The sequence below is a fragment of the Monodelphis domestica genome, chromosome 5 (genome assembly GCF_027887165.1).
Source record: "Monodelphis domestica isolate mMonDom1 chromosome 5, mMonDom1.pri, whole genome shotgun sequence".
NCBI classification, from domain to species: Eukaryota; Metazoa; Chordata; class Mammalia; order Didelphimorphia; family Didelphidae; genus Monodelphis; species Monodelphis domestica.
This window is the reverse complement of record NC_077231.1, coordinates 75549235-75566400: the sequence shown is the minus strand read 5'-3', so window position 1 is coordinate 75566400 and position 17166 is coordinate 75549235. Positions and strand designations below refer to the sequence as shown.

Genomic DNA, 17166 nt, shown 5'->3' with positions numbered 1-17166 from the left:
TCATATGAACAACCCTTCACTAAGAAATGACACTTACTTGGATTTCCATTACGGGTAAAAATAGCGATTCTTTCAATCTTCTTTTCATTATTTCATTCTTAAGTTTATCAGTGTGCTGGAGGAGACCTTGTGATGCAAGATAATAAAGAACCATAGATTTTTAAACTGAAATAGCCACAGAAATCACCTACTCCAAATCCCCCCATTTTATAAAGAAGGAACTGGAGGTCCCAAACTGTTGCTACTTACCCAGAATCATGTGAGTAAGTAGCAGCTCTGGGATTTGAATCCCATCTTCTGATGCCAATTGCAATATGTGTGTAAAACAGATGACATATATCAATTTAGAAAAATATGTAAAATTTAATTTAAAAAGTAAAGGGTAAGAACTCCTTTAAGGAGTGAGGTGGTAAAATTTTTCATGAGAGTTGAGGCATATACTATGAGGCATTTGGTTAATGTGGCAATTTGTTTTGCTTAAGATAGAAGAGAAAATAGATTTTTTTCAATGAATTTTTTTAGTTTAAAGGGGGAGTTGGGGGCAGTGAAAAGGTGAAAGAAAATAGATTTTTGTTCATTAATTTTTTTATTTAAAAAAGAAGTCTTTGGGGGCAACATTAAGCTATAATAACATAAAATAATACTTCAATAAAAATCAAGCAACAAATAGGGGCAGTAACCTTCATGAATAAATGATAAAGCATTTATCAAATGAGTACCTACTATTTGTCAGGCAACGGACTACTGGTTGGGACTAAAAATACAATAATCAAGACAGCCCCTGCCCTCAAGGAACTGACAATCTAACAATATATAAAGAAGACAATATATAAAGAGGATCATCACTTTAAAAAAAACTGTTCTCAAAATGTAATTTTCAGAATCCTGTTTTCTGACTGTGACCTTTTTGATGGCCCAAAAGATCGCTCCCTCATATGAATTCAATTATAGAATAGTCATTTTTCCAGTCCCATTCCTAATCGATTTAATTTTTTATTGTGTCTTTTGCTGAATACTCACCCAAAGGGGTCCTATTGTCTATAGTTATCTTGGGTAGGTTGTTTTTTGATCTGGAAAACAGAATAGGAAAAAGAAATACAAGATAAAGCTAAAATGTCAGCCATCTGTAGACCAGATCAGACAGACCTTGTAGTGAAGATGAAAATCCTTTTTTTCTTCCTCATTAACCCATCAGGTGGGCATCCCAGAGAGTCTTCAGCTGAGCAAGCTGGAGCCTGAAGCCATCTAAAAACCACTGCCTCAAAGTCAGCCTGGTATTAATGCCCTGTGAAAAACCAAGAGGCGACCCCCAAAATCATCTGCTTCTTTTTTTAGCTAGTTTTTCCCTATGGAATAAGGAACAGAAAGTCAAGCTAGGAAGGTGCCATTATGGTAGCTTCAATGAACCAGAGCAGTTCTAGTAGAATACTCATTAGGTGCTTAGAAATCAAAAAGTCTGATCTGGGGCAAACTGAAAAAGATGATTAAGCAACTTGGGGGGGGGGCAGTAAACTGAATGGCAGCTTTTAAAAAATCGACAGGAACAAGCAAGAGAGATGCAAATAATCCTTCTAAACCATGGGGATGAGAGAAGGAAAACAAGAATCGTTGTATTGGCTTTCTTCTTTTAATTATGTGTTTGTGTATATGTACGCGTAAGGAACATTCCTTTAAAACTGAAGAGATAATTAATTCAAATAATGCATCTACAGGGGACTAGAGAGGCTTTCTCTGAGTTACTTTTCTGTTTTGCAACCATCAGAGCCTAGAGACAGAAAATGAGCTGCTTGAGCTATCCCCATACATGCTGGAACCCGCTCAGGGCTCACTGTTAAATTTTCATTGTAAGCATTTACACTCCCAAATGCTACCAATTGGGGCTTGGTTTATTGCTTTGCTTATTGTCTAGACTTAAGAAAATTGTGAAGAAGGTGTTCATTCAGGCTAAATGTATGTGCCTTGCATACTTTTTTTTTAAAATAAAATGCTGGCTATTAAACATTACCAGCAAACTCCTACCTATAACCTATATTCATTTTTCTCACCTAATACCCCACCCTTCATAACTCATTTTCCTTGCATTTGGATTAACTAATGAGTAGGAAAAAAGAGGGATTGCTCTTTCAGCTTGTCTATTTTGCTTTATTAATATCTATTATAATTTATTCAACTGAAAGATACTAGAAAGGACCAAGAGTTCAGCCAAACTTGATCTGTTTTCCCTTAATAATATCTATTGTAACTAATCCAACAATTCAACCTAACTTGGTCTATTTTACTTTGTTAGTATTCATTGTAACTGACCCAACAGTTCAGTCTAATTCTCTATTTGACCTTGTTAATGTCCATTGTAATTAACACACAGTTCAGCCTAACTTGGTCTTTTTTTACCTTGTTGGTATCCATTGTAACTGACCAAAGGTTCAGCTTAACTCTGTGTCTATTTGACCTTGTTAATATCCATTGTAATTAATGAAACAGTTCAGCCTAACTTGATCTATTTTTACCTTGTTGGTATTGTTAAAAACTGTTAAAGTTAATATCTAAATTCAGTAACTGGTAATAGTCCCAATCGTATCCATTGTAATTGACCAAAGGTTCACCTTAATTCTGTGTCTATTTGACCTTGTTAATATCCATTGTAATTAACCCACAGTTCAGTCTAACTTGATCTATTTTTACCTTGTTGGTATCCATTGTAATTGACCAAAGGTTCACCTTAACTCTGTGTCTATTTGACCACTTAGTATCCCTTGTAATGTACCCAACTCCAAACCACCAGAAAGGTCTATGGGAGAAAGCTCTTTTTTTCACCCTCCTTGGGGAGAAGAAAGGGAGAGTGATACCTTCTTGCTTATGTTGAAATGAAATCCACCACATGGCCCTGCTCCAGCCTGTTTGAAAAGTTCAGGCTTCTCCATCTCTGGGCTTGCTTTTAACTACCTCTTCCATTTCTCTCCTGCTCTTCTCTCCCAAGCTAAATTGATTTGGCTCAGTTAAGATAAACTGCTATCTAGAATTGGAAAAGAAACTGTTTATGTGACTGGGGTACATATTTATAGAATTCCTGATTGGGTGGTATGGAGCTGGCTCTGTGGTGTATACAAGGACCCATTTTTAGTTATACAAAATGAGGTGTTTTCATCCCCACCACCACCACCACCACCCAAGTATGTCAGTTCTGGTCTACAGATGGCTGACATTTGGGCTTTTTCTTGCATCTCCTCTTGACATATTTGACTAAGTTCCATGGTAAAAGTGTATATATGATATGGAAGGAAGTAAATACTTAAGGTTACTTTTGCAGGAGAAACTAAGAGGGGATTTTTTTCCACAAAGTTAAAGGAAGGGGGGAAATCCCCATTGACTTATTATATATTATATATTATTTTCATTTTAGAGTCACAGTTGGCCTCATTTCTGTTTCTCGATTTTTTTAAGCTTCTGTCTAAAAAAAAATGCCAAAGAAACAAACAAAAGCAGGGGGAGGGAGGCTGAGGGGGAAGGAAGGAGATCATATATTTAAAGCCAGAAGGGGTAATTAAAAGTTAAGAGAAAGAAACTTTGGAGATCATCTAGTCTAACCTTGTCATATTTACAAAGGGGGAAGTTGAGGCCCAGGGGAAATGAATGTGTTCACATAAAAGCCAGGACTTTCTATTGTGCCCTATTTCTCCTAATTCTTAATGTCCCTAGAGCAGAGGTTCTTAGCCTGGAACCTGTGAACTTGTATGGTTGTTTGGGGATAACACTATTTCAATAGAATTTTCTTTGTATTTCTATTCATTTCAAAACATTTAGAAAAGGGGGTCCAAAGGCTTCCCCAGACTGCTCAGGGGTCTATAACACATATTAAATGTTATAATATTATATATTCATATTTAATAAATGTTAAATGTATAAAATAAGATGTTATTTTATTATTGAGATGTCATCTAAATTTCAGAATCTTCCCCTCCTCCCCTTAATAAGTTATGTTAAATCAGGGAATTGCTATTTCCAACTTTAGAAACCCCTAAATTTTTTAACGTTTTAGTTGATTTGTTTGGGTTTCTTTTTGTATTTTTGTGTTTTGAACTCAATTTCTTCAGTTTAGGGGTAGGCAATTGCTGGTAGGCTTGCAAACTTGTGTCAAGATTTTGCTTGTTGTTTGGCCAACTTTAGGATTTGTAAATAGTAGGTCACCAAATTGCTGGCTGGAACTCCCCTGTACTCCCCCCCTCCCAAAAGGAAGTAAATACAGACACACTTAAAGAGTCTCAAAAGAAACATTCTAACCTAAAATATGCAATCATGTGAAACTTGAGGTTTTCTACAAAATACCTGCAAAGAAACAGAAAGTAAGCAAGCTTCATTGGTCTCCAAAATCACTCAGGAAGGATGGGGTTTGACATTTGAAGGCTTTAAAGGTCTTTTTTTCTGCCAATAAAATGGGGTCCTGCAGGGTCTTGGTACCTTGGAAGCATCCGTTGTTTATAGAGGGGTAAGGGAAGGCACTGTGTGTGAGAGAATTTTTAAGTTTCAAGAGGGAAGGGAAGGATCTTAAAGCTAGAAGAGGTCCCAGGGCATGAGGTCCAATTTTCATTTTAAACATGAAGAAATTGAGGCCCAAAGGGGCAAAGGATACCCCCTAATAAGATTTTAAAAAATATCGGAGGATAGTGCTCTATAATGGCAACACTGCTGAATAAGGAATGGCTTAAATTAAATGAAATTGGGAAATAGTTAACAAACTAAATAAGAATACAAATAAAATATGGGTAATGTTATTTTTTTAAATTGAAGTTGATGTTTGACCCACAGGAATTCTTCTGTGTGCTTTAGTGCCCCTCTCTAATCTTTCACCCCATCTCCCCCATTTCTATTTGGGCTTGATCCCAGTGTTCAAATAGGACAAAGATCTCTTCGCTTCTCTTCTCCCCTTCTCTTTTCTTCCCCATTCCCAACTATGAGGTGATACAATGGGGAAGATGGATTCCACATGTGGAATATATACATATATTTGTGATTATGCCTTTTTAAGCAAATATTTCTTTGGTAAAAGTTCGTAATTAAATAGATAAAATAGTGAATCAATAAGCAGATAAATTAATAAATAAGCAAATAGATGAATTAATTAATTAAAATAAAATACCAAGGGAGGGCTAGGATTTGAACTGATTTTGTCTGACTCCAGATTCAACATTCTTTCCATTGAACCTCTGAGAGATCTGACAGATTATTCAAACTTTACTTTAGAAAAGGAAATTTGGAGGTATTTGTAAGGGCTAGGCTACTATGGAGAGAAATGGATAAAGGCTGAGCCTCAATTTACAAAAGACAATTTCAAGACACACTTCCAAGTCATTGGAAAGTCCTTTAAGTCTGGAGCATCTAAGTGGCACAATAAATAGAGTGCCAGGCCTGGAGACAGGAAGATGTATTCAAAACCAGCCTTAGACACTTCCTAATTGTGAGACCCTGGGCAAGTTAATTAACCCTGGTTGCCTCAATTTTCTCATCTGTAAAATGAGCTGGACAAATAAATGGCAAACTATTCTAGTATCTTTGCTAGGAAAACCCCAAATGGGGTTAGATAGAGTCAGATACAGCGCCTGAGCAACAACACTACAGCTGGCTAAGTGTCAAAGGCAGAATTTGAAACCAAGCCTTCCTGACTTTAGTTCCATCACTCAATGTGCTTGGCCAATGCTTTTCAAACATCACAGACAAAACAGGAGAGCGGAGAAACAAAGCACTGCCCCCTCCATCGTCTCTGAACAAGCCCTAACCTTAGTCTACCAACAAAAGGGGATCAAACAAATGCATTGAGAATCAGAACACAAGCACCGATGATCCTGACCGGCTCCAGCACTATTTGTTGGACTAATAAATCAATTGATTAATTAACTAATTGATTGATTGATTAGTTAAACAAACAAGTGGTTGAGAACTTCAAGAATCAAGAACTAATTTCACCTGTGGAGATACCCCCATGTCCAGACCTATCATCACCCTTCCGGTGCTTTGACTAAGTAGATGGTCTTCATGAGTTACCATGGGATGGCTAAATCCCCATTTATAAGTCTCTGAATTTTGCTAGACTGGTTCTCAGTTGGCAAATGCATGGATGGTCCCTCACTGGGACTCTTATCAAAGCCTTCCTAGTTTGCAGGATGTGTCAGAGCTTGCTTTTGGCTCATATAAGATCTCAGGATCATCTTTTCTTCAAGATGAAACATGGAAGAAGAACGTTCATGGGAACTGGCCAGTGACTGAATTCAGTCAACAAGGATTTGTTCATGTTATAATCAGAAATGTTATGAAGAGATAGGTCAGCATAATGGGCAGAAAGCTGGCCTTGAGGCCAAGAAGAGCCTGTGCTCCCTTTGGTCATCCTGGCCCTGTGACCCTACAGGAGACAGTTACCCTCTAGGCTACTCTCTAAGTCTAGGGGAAGAGCAATATTGGTCCTGTGAGTTAACTCATCTGAGAGGTCTCCTTTCTAAGGAAAATATAGGTCCAGCCTATGTTTCTCTCCCAAATACTGGCCCAAATGCATCTTTCCCTTCCCTGGAAGTTCACCAGCCTGGCTAAGTTTCTCTCCCCAAGTGGTGGTGGTTGCTTCTTTGTTTTTTGTTTTTTTGAAAGGACCAGTGACATCATGGGGTGATGTCTTGACTCACTTGAATTGGATTTCAGTGAGGCAGAGTTGCAGGGTCAAAATCAGCCTCATTCTCTCTTTTAGAATCATCCAAGTCTCACTGCAAGGCAGTATAGTGTAATAGGTGGTGTCTAGACTTTGAGGATCTGGGTTCAAGTCCAACCTCTGAGACACACCAGCTATGTAACCGTGAGCAAGCAGAGTATCTCATTTCTCAGAATTTCAGGCGAATTTCCAAAGTCTATGCACCTAAAGAAAGAGTATTTCATTCAGGAGCTGGCTATGTTAATAAAATGGCAAGTCTAGTCCCTATCTCTAACCCTAGGAACATAAAAACACAGTATACACGTAAACACTTAAGTGACTTATGAGCATTAGCCAGGGAAAAGGATTGAATCTGGAAAGTTCCCCGTCCTTAGGGGTACTCTGGGAGCAGAGACGGGAGATCTCTTGTTGGGGGATATCATGGAAGAGATTTGAGTGTCCGGCGGGGCACTGGCCAGTTGGCCCGAAGGTTCTCTTGGAACTCTTAAGGTTCTGTGAGTTTGGGAAATGGGCCTTTTGTATGAGCCATCAAGTAACACATCAGTGTGTTTTTAAAAGCTTCTCTTCTCTCTAAACAAGGCAATTTTCATATCGAATAACTTTTAAAAAATCTTCACTATCTAGTTGAAACCCAGATATTACCTTGTTAACTTGCCATGGCACCTCATGTTGTGAGAATAACATGGAAGGTGCAAGAACACTTATTTTCAGCACTTGGAATGTGACAAGTGTGTTATTTGCAGGCTTTGGGAGGCTTAGTCTCTCCTCTCCCCACTTCCCTTCCCCCTTCTGCCCATTTCTTATCCTCTGTATGAGAGATGGAGCAAGCATGCGCCATATTGCTTGTCTTCAGCCAGAGAATGATTTTGAAATGCTAAATAAATGCCAATTGATATGAATTGCAAAGGTGAACATGCAGGACTTTAAGGGATTATGTGTCATTTTTAATCTACTTATTATATTTGAAACCATTGACTAAGAGGCAGCCCAGTAGTGTAGGAGATAGAGAGCTAGGTAGGACTAGAGGCAGGAAGAAGCTCGTTCAAATCTGACCTTAGTCACTTCCTAGCTGTGTGACCTTGGGTAAGTCTCTTGACCCTCATTGCCAAGCCCTTACCCCCTCTTCTGCCTTAGAACCAATACTTAGTGTCTATTCTAAGACAGAAGGAGAGAGGAGGAGAGAGAGGCAGAGAGAGAAGAGACAGAAAGACAGAAACAGAGAGAGAGAAAAGAGGCAGAAACAAAGAGAGAGAGAAGAGACAGAAAGACAGAGAGAGACAGAGAAAGGGGAGACAGAGACAGACAGAAAGACAGAAACAGAGTGACAGAAAGACAGAAACAGAGAGAGAGAAAAGAGACAGAAACAAAGAGAGAGAGAGAGAGAGAAGAGACAGAAAGAGAGAGACAGAGAAAGGAGAGACAGAGACAGAAAGACAGAGACAGACAGAAAGACAGAAACAGTGACAGAAAGACAGAAACAGAGAGAAAGTGAGAGACAGACAGACAGAGACAGAAGGAGAGTCTGGCATAGTCCTTGGGCTAGAGAAAGAGGGATGAGGATATCTCCATCCTGACTCCCACTTTCCTTTCCAGCCAGTGCTTTGTAAACTTTTAAGTGCTGTACAAATTAGCAATTATGATCATTTTAATTTTGTTTGTTATTATTGTACTGCAATAGTTATATTATTATATAATATAATTAGAATTATGTTATGTATGTTTACTATGTATTATATTATGTAATATGTATACAATATTACTGTGATAATATTATCTATTATTGTAATATTATACTATTGCATTAAATATTATATTATAATATACCATATTATATATTCTGGTAATTGTATTGCATTGTATATATTACATAGTATTATAATAATATTATATCATATAGGAGAATGATTAAATTGTATTATCACTTTTTATTGTAGTAAAACAACTCAACCAGAAGTTAGACAAGATGACCTCCAAGTACCCAGCTCTGAATTTTTGAGATAGGTGGTATTATTATCCCCATTTTCAGATGGGGAAACTGAAGCAAACAGAGGTGAACTGATTTATTCAATGGTAGTTAAACGGCAAAGGTCCAGCTCCTTTGGCTTCACAGAATAATAATAACAATAAGCAAGAGAATTATACTTTATGTAATAATATATGACAAATAAAATATAGCATAATAGTTCCTTTGCTATAATAACAGCTAATATTTCTCTAGTGCTGACTACATGCCAGGCTCTTTGTTAAGCACTTTACAATTATAGTTTATTTAATCTCCATATCGAGCACTTTTCAGGACATGATTGTACCAAGCTGGGAAGTTTTTCTTGTGTTCTTTCTCGGTGCTTCCATTTTTTGATTTCTGAATAAGTGGTTCATTGAATGACTTATCTATGGTGGAGTTCCCTTGTAGAAGACAATGTATTTTTCCTTGCTTGTCTGAGAAGGAAGGGCATAGATTGACGCATTGGTTTTACCCGCTTTAAACAGAAGTTTTAAAACATTTTCTTATCTCAAACATAGGGTTTGTTACTCAGGATGGCACTGAGCGTGGCATAAAGAATTAGAAAGTAACTTATATGAGTCTTCCTGTGTAGCAGCTGGTCAACAAAGTTGGGTCAGTACTGCTCTTTACTCAAGCGCTCCTTTGTTCAAGCCAAAGATAATTTTCTGTGGCTATCTACTAAACATACAAAGTTTTGGTTTTGTTAATCAACTGTCTTTGATTCTGTGTCTGTAAAACTAGCATTTTCTCCTGCCTTGATATCCTCATTTTCCTTCAGGCCATATGAAACTCTCCCATTCTTGAAACCAAGGTTTTGCACGTTGATAAGTATTATGAGGTCAGGTCCTATTATTTGCCCTTTCTTGGCAGTTTTGCTCCAATACTGAACAGATTTGAACCAGAATGACCAGGTGCTAGGAAGTTAGAGATTCTCTATGGTGAAAGACAATGCTGAGGAGAGGTTTGGAGGATTTGAGTTCAAAAGTCACCTTTCCTTAATCTCCTGTGTGACAAAGACTGGATGACCTCCAAGGTCCCTTCTGGTTCTAAAACTATGATCACTATGAGAGGGGAGTGAGGTGGCTCAGTGGATAGAGTGTCAGCCTTGAAGTCAGTTCAAATCTGGCCTCAGACATTTACAAGGGGACCAACATTGACCCTGTTTGCCTCAGTTTCCTCATCTGTAAAATAAACTGGAAAAAAATGGCAAGTCACGCCCAGTTTCTTTGCCAAGAAAATCCAAAATGGGGTCATGAAGAGTCAGACACAACTCAAGAGTGACTGAACAATGAGGAAGGTATAGATCAGAGCAGAAATAGAGACTAGATTTGTGATTTCACTGAGGTAGAGAAGATTCTTTAAATCAGAAGTTGTTATCCTTTTTATATATATTAGATAGACCCCTGTTGATAGTCTAGGCATCCCTTTTCAGAATGTTTTACAATGCACAAAATTAAATATGTAGGATTACCAATGAAACCAAATTATATTGAAATATTGGTTAATGAAATAGTTTTAAAGGGGAGGAAATCTTTACAGATCTTAGGTTATGAATGCCTGCAAGATAAAAGATATCTTTTTGTCCCTTTCCATTTTAGTAAAAAGAAATGACAATGGTCAATAGGAACTGACAAAGCAAAGGTGCAAAAGAAACACGAGGAATTGAATGGAAGAAAAGGGCAGAAAGTAAATGGAATTTCTTGCTATCCTGATTCCATAGCCTTGATGAGGGTTGCATTGGTAAGAATGGAATATTGTTGTAGATATGATCATCAATTTCCAGGATTAGGAAAGTCAACTAGTCCCCAGGCTCTCTGGTGAATTAGATATCCCTTCTGCCATATTCCTAGCTTTGGAAGACCTTCAGTGCTAGAATACCTACTACAAAAACTTTCAGCCAATTCTACTCTAGAACAACTCTAATTGTAAAGAAATCCCATCCCTATTTTTGATTGAGGATATAGTATATAGAGATCTGCACTTATGATCTTATTAATGGAGAAACTCCTCTCCCTCTACCTAGATAAAAGTAATTTATGATCTTAGAATTGCCTGAATCACTGACAGGCTAAGTGACTAACCTAAGGATGTACAACTAGAATGCCAGAAGGAAGACTTTTGGCCATCCTAATGCCAAAACTGACCTTCCTTGCACTGCAACATTCAACCTCTCATATGATCTGCTTCCTGTGGCTTTTCATCTGGTCTAGTTCTTTTCTCTGAGACCCAGAAGACCAGATCTTTCTCCTGACTTTTTTCCCTTTAATCCTTGAGGCCAAAGATTCTTAGCAACCCAAAGTCTTTTCTCTTGAGACTGAAAGAGAAATTTCAGAGGCTGTAGTGCCTAAAAGTAATTTGCTCTTCTGCATCTTCTCCTGCATCCTATCTGGTCAATAGCAGCATATCCAAAGAGCCAGCAATCCCTTCATGAAGAATCAAGCTGCTTTTCTAGGCTGTAGTTCTGAATTCAAAAGGCATTCTCTACTGTCTCAAGCTGAGGTCAATACTATATATTGGCTGTGATTTTATAAGCTCATAATCACACTGTTATCTCTTTAATTTTGCTTTCAATACAAAATAATGGGTTTGTAAATGGAATATTTTACCATCGCTATCTGATTTTAATGATTTCCAAAAAGTCTTCATAGGTGCAGCTGCTTTTAAGATGTACCTGCAAATGGGTAGAAAGTGAGAATCTACCTTCATACCTAGCTGTCAATATCTTTTTTTACTTTTTATTTATATAATTTTCATGGTAGTCTATTCTGTTTCATTTTTTCCAACTTGTAAATAGATTTATCCATTGGTTCTTTTGCAACCTATCTCTAGGAGAGTAGTATTCCTTCTGAAAAAAAACGGTAATGGAAAATGAAATCCCAAAGAATCTTCCTATACTAATGAATGATGTGGCTGAGTGCACAAATGAAAAAGCAGTGGGTAATGTGTCTATTTCTGATTTGGCTCCTAAAACACCAGGACGTTGGGGTGATATTTGGATGAATTGATGAAAAGAACAATAAACCAGAACAAGAGTATATATTATTAAAGTGGATTCATATTGTTATATGAATATACTGGTGAAGATCATAAATGTAAAGCTCCAGCCCCTTCATTTTTCAGAGGATGTGTAAACAGAGCTCAAATGGCTTGACTGCTCAACATTCTACAAGTAGCAATGGTAGGATTTGGACCTTCTAAGTCATTAGACTCTAAATCTAGCATTCTTTTAACTGATTCCTGTGGCTAGCCAATCACCTATGTTGTAGATGAGAGAACTGAGGCCAGGAGAAGTGATTAGAAAAAGGATTTGTATCCAAATCCTTACAGGCCAAATTCAGTCTGTGGTACTGGAGAAAGAATGCTGACACTAGAGTCAAAGGTTCAAATCCTATCTCCCATGCTCAGTAACCCTGTTTGCCTAGCTCTTACCCTTCTGTCCTAGAGTTGTTACTAAGACAGAAATTAAGATTAAAAAAAAAGAAGAAGAAGAAGAAGAAGAGGAAAGAGAAGACAACAACACCAGAAGAGCTTTAGAATCCTAGTGCAGAAGGTCTATCAATTTGGATAACAAATTTCTGCCCTCTGTAACTTTTGGGGAGGCAGAAAAGGGGGAGAGGGGAAATAAATGCTCACCAAATCATCAAAAATCAAATGGGATAGGATCATGGAGCTAGACTGAGAAGGAGTGCCAAGACACCTAGGTTCACATCCCCAACTCTAAACAAATTAACATTTGCCTTCCTTAATGATATTCAGTTGCCTTTCATGTGCACATCTCAATTTACATCTGAGAACTGAGGGATTTCTCCTGCACAGCTCAACATTTCTCACTTCTTTGGCCCCTTGGACTTTCAAGCTACCCTGACTGTACCCCCTAAGGAGCCTCATAGATTGCCTGAAAAATGGCACAGGAATGGGAGGATTCTTGCTCATAAGGTTTTGTTTTCTTTAGAAGATGAAATTACATGTCCAGAATGATTTTCCCTCTTCTCACCCTTCCACACCCTATTTGATATCTTTTCAAAGATATTTCTTTTCAAATTCTTTTTAAAAAATTATCTTTTCAAGGATATTTCTGTGAGATTTATATAATTTTTTTTTTAAAAAGGCTTAAAGGGGTTTAATTCTACATGCATATGTTACCAGAACAGTTCCTGTTTCAATTCACATTTTTAATCAGATAAACGAAACAGGAAATTATTTGTGCATATATCTGTTTATGTTTATTTACGCACACAGGCTCAAAGGATCATAGATTTAGAGTTAAAAGGAAACTTTGAGGTCAAATATAATCCTTATTTGTCAGATGAGGAAATTTAGACACACAAAGATTAAATGACTTGCCTGGAATCACAGAGTCTTTATAGAGGGTATGCACAGACATGCCAGGTTGTAACAGGGGCACCCCCAATTCCCCAGACAGGGATAACATACATTCTGGGTTCCTGTTTAATTTCAGATAGTTAAATTACTCTTAGTTGTCATCCTCATAGAAAGTGCTATTCCAGAAAACTGCCAAAGGTCTTGTAGTTTGGAGTTCCCCAGGTTCTTAGTAACAAATCTTTCCTCTTCTCTACAAGGAAATGAGAAGAAAGTCTGGGACAAAACTCGGACTTGAGGGTTCCTTTAATTATAGCAGCTCAGATTTGATGATGGGACACAATGAGCTGCTCAAAGTCACTTCCCAGTTAACAAAAGGAAGTCTTCTTTGCCCTAACCAACTTGGTGTCCCATTTGGAGAGTCCTGAATCTGGACTCATTTTCAGTCGTGTCTAACTCTTGCTCTTGTAACCCCTCTTCAATGGGGGAGTTCTTGGCCAAGACCCCCATTTCTGGAAATGGCCCAGTCATCCTTGCTCAGCTTACTTGACTTCTCAGATCCATTCCGAACTCCTCAGCCTTTTCTACCTCCCCTCCCCACTTCCTAGGTTGTTTTTATGTTTTATATTCTCTCACTGAATGCTATACATCAACCTTGAGGGTTGGGTTTAGGCTTGAATTTATATTCCTTTATTTTTTTAATTTTAATTATTTTTTTGAATTTCTATCCCCAGTGCTTAGAGCATAATAAGTACTTAGCACATGCTTTCTCTATCTCTAGAGAAATAAATTCATAATTTCAAACCTATTTGGTTTGCCTGTGTTTTCCAGAATGAGCCTAAATAAACCAGATGTGAGTTAAATAGTCTAATCATCTGCTAAATTGTGAGGAAAAGTCATACATGTTCAGTGGATTGATTCAGCTATTTGTTACCTAGCTCCAAGCTTTGTCATTGTCCCTTGCCAAATCCAATGGACTCTTCTCCATCCTCATCCTTTGACACTACAGGTCACTTTCCTCCTTGATATTTTCTTCTGTCTAGGTTTTAAAGAACCTGTTCTAACTTGTTCCCTCCTACCTCTCAATTTCCTCTGTTAGATTTTTATCCAGGTCACTTGTGTCCCATAAGGTTCTGTCCTAGGCTCTCTTCTCTTCCCCTTCTATCCTGCTTTACTGGGTGATCTCATCAGTTCCTACAGATTTAATGATCATCTCCATGCTGATGATTCTCAGATCAACCTGTCTTGCCCTAACCTCTCCTTCAACCTCCAGTTTTAAATCTTCAATCTCTTCTCAGAAATCTCAAAAAAGGATGTCCAATAGACATCTTAAACTCAACATGTTCAAAACTTAACTCACTGTCTTTCCTCCCAAATCTCCATATTCCTATTCCTGTTTGAGGGTACCACCACCTTCCTAGTACTCCAGGCTTAACCTGGGGGTCATCCTTGCCATCTCACTAACTCTTCCCCCTACTCCCCATATCCAAGCTGTTGCCAAGACCTGATGATATCACCTTAGCAACATCTCTCAAATACAGCCCCTTCTCTCCTCCAATGCCTCCACCCTAGAAAAGCCCCCTCCCCACAGTTATTATAATAGATAGCCTCCTGGTGGGTCTTCCTGCCTAAAATCCCTCCCTACTTCAGGAGGTCCTAGAAAGGTCTACTATGTTCCAGGTCCTGTGTTAAGAGCTGGAGGTACAAAGAAAGGCAGAAACACAATCCTTGTTCTCAAGGAGCCTGTAGTCTAATGGGGGAGGAAACAAGGAAAAAAATATTTAGAAGATAGAGACAGGATAAATTTGAAGGCAATCAACAGAGGGAAGGCATTAGAATTAAGGGGGAATCAGGAAAAGCTTCCTGTAAAAAAGAAGAATTTCAGCTGGGACTTGAAGAAAGTCAGGAAAGGTAAGGATGGAGAACAGGACAGTGCCAATTAAGTCAGAGAAAATTCCCAGGACGGGAGGTAAAATGTCTTATTTAAGAAACTTCAAGGAGGCCAATGTCACCTGAGTAAATTATTTTATTTTTAGAAAATCCTTCTGTGGGCAGCTAGGTGACTCGAGTAAGTTGAGATCCAGGCCTAGAGATGGGAGGACCTGGGTTCAGATTTGGTTTCAGATACTTTCTAGTGGTATGAAGGAAGGAAGGAAGGAAGGAAGGAAGGAAGAGAGGGAGGGAGGGAGGGAGGGAGGGAGGGCAGAAAAAAAGAAAGAAAGAAAGAAAGAAAGAAAGAAAGAAAGAAAGAAAGAAAGAAAGAAAGAAAGAAAGAAAGAAAGAAAGAAAGAAAGAAAGAAAGAAAGAAAGAAAGAAAGAAAGAAAGAAAGGAAGGAAAGAAAGAAAGAAAGAAAGAAAGAAAGAAAGAAAGAAAGAAAGAAAGAAAGAAAGAAAGAAAGAAAGAAAGAAAGAGAGAGAGAGAGAAAGAAAGAAAGAAAGAAAGAAAGAAAGAAAGAAAGAAAGAAAGAAAGAAAGAAAGAAAGAAAGAAAGAAAAGAAAGAAAGAAAGAAAGAAAGAAAGGAGGGAGGGAAGAAAGAAGAAAGAAAGAAAGAAAGAAAGAAAGAAAGAAAGAAAGAAAGAAAGAAAGAAAGAAAGAAAGAAAGAAAGAAAGAAAGAAAGAAAGAAAGAAAGAAAGAAAGAAAGAAAGAAAGAGAGAGAAAGAGAGAAAGAAAGAGAGAGAGAAAGAAAGAAAGAAAGAAAGAAAGAAAGAAAGAAAGAAAGAGAAAGAGAGAGAAAAAGAGAAAGAGAGAGAGAAAGAAAGAAAGAAAGAAAGAAAGAAAGAAAGAAAGAAAGAAAGAAAGAAAGAAAGAAAGAAAAGAAAGAAAGAAAGAAAGAAAGAAAGAAAGAAAGAAAGAAAGAAAGAAAGAAAGAAAGAAAGAAAGAAAGAAAGAAAGAAAGAAAGAAAGAAAGAGAAAGAAAGAAAGGAAGCAAGGAAGGAAGGAAGGAAGGAAGGAAGGAAGGAAGGAAGGAAGGAAGGAAGGAAGGAAGGAAGGAAGGAAGGAAGGAAGGAAGGAAGAGAAAAAGAAAATCCTCCTAAAGGGTAGGAAAATTAAGAATTACCTTTCATACTGTGTACATGTTTCCTTCTAAGAATATCATACACAATTATTAACATTCTCCCACCTCCCTTTAGATATTTACCCCCTTTACAATTTTGGGATGGAAATACAAAGCTTCTATTTATCCCCTTACAATTTTGGGATGGAAATACAAAGGTTCCTCTCCACCTGGCAAACTGTCAATAGATTTTAAATGAATGCCTTATTTTGTGTGTGCATGTGAAGAAAGCAAGCCGTTTGGCTCAGCTATGTGTGTAGATAAATTCTAGAAAAGAATGATTTGCTTTTTACTTTTTATGTAGATAAGGAGGGATTAAAACAAATTACCTTCCATACTGTGTACATGACCCCCCAGCAGGCCGTGTATTGTAAATAAGTGTGAGTTCAGGGGGTCCTTTTTATTTGAGAGATGTTGCTAAGGTGACATTAAGAGCTCAACAGCTTGGATGGGGATTACTGAGGTGTCAAGGATGATCCCTAGGTTGAGCCTGGGATTGGAGAACGGTGGGTCCCCTCAACAAGAATAGTTGGTTTGGAAATGGGGAGGTTTGGGGGGAAAGATGGCTAGTTGCCCCTAAGGCCAGCCCTCTCTCTCCCCTGTGTCACCTAGCTGCCTCATTATGAGCTTGTGGAGGTACCAAAGACAGACTTTTCTTGATCTGCATTCATTGGAATTCTGTTCAGAGCTAGGATCATTATTTCTGTAGATAAATCTAGGATTAAAAAATGACTTCAATTTAGGTATAACTGGTACATCTATCAGTCTGTGAATGATCCACTTCAAGCGAATAGATATCCCTGTGTGCATCTACCAGATGTAGAGATGTTTTAGAACAAAAGTAGACCATTTAAGCTATTTGAGGGCGAGGACTCCTGTTTTTGTCTTTGTTTCCCCAGCTTTTGTACAGTGCTTGGCACACTTTTTATCTTGCCTACATGATACACTATGAAATTAAATAACAAAGAGAGAATTAAATCCACTCTCTGACCTCAGAGTCCATCCAGTCCAATCTTGCTTTACTGACAGGGAAATGGAGACTCAGATCTTTGTCTGTGGTCATGTGTTGATAAGTGAGAGATAGGATTCAAACCTG

General features: G+C 37.9%; 1 long non-coding RNA gene across 2 annotated transcripts in view; it reads right to left on the bottom strand.

The window, feature by feature from the left end:
• LOC103093964 (uncharacterized) overlaps positions 1 to 17166 on the bottom strand; it is a 37731-nt gene that overhangs the window by 16318 nt on the left and 4247 nt on the right. For both annotated transcript variants that reach the window (XR_472470.3, XR_001624735.2), the window contains exons 2-3: positions 1021 to 1070; positions 38 to 126 (exon numbers count right to left, since the gene is read on the bottom strand). This is a non-coding gene — a long non-coding RNA (uncharacterized LOC103093964). The remainder of the gene's footprint in view (positions 1 to 37; positions 127 to 1020; positions 1071 to 17166) is intronic.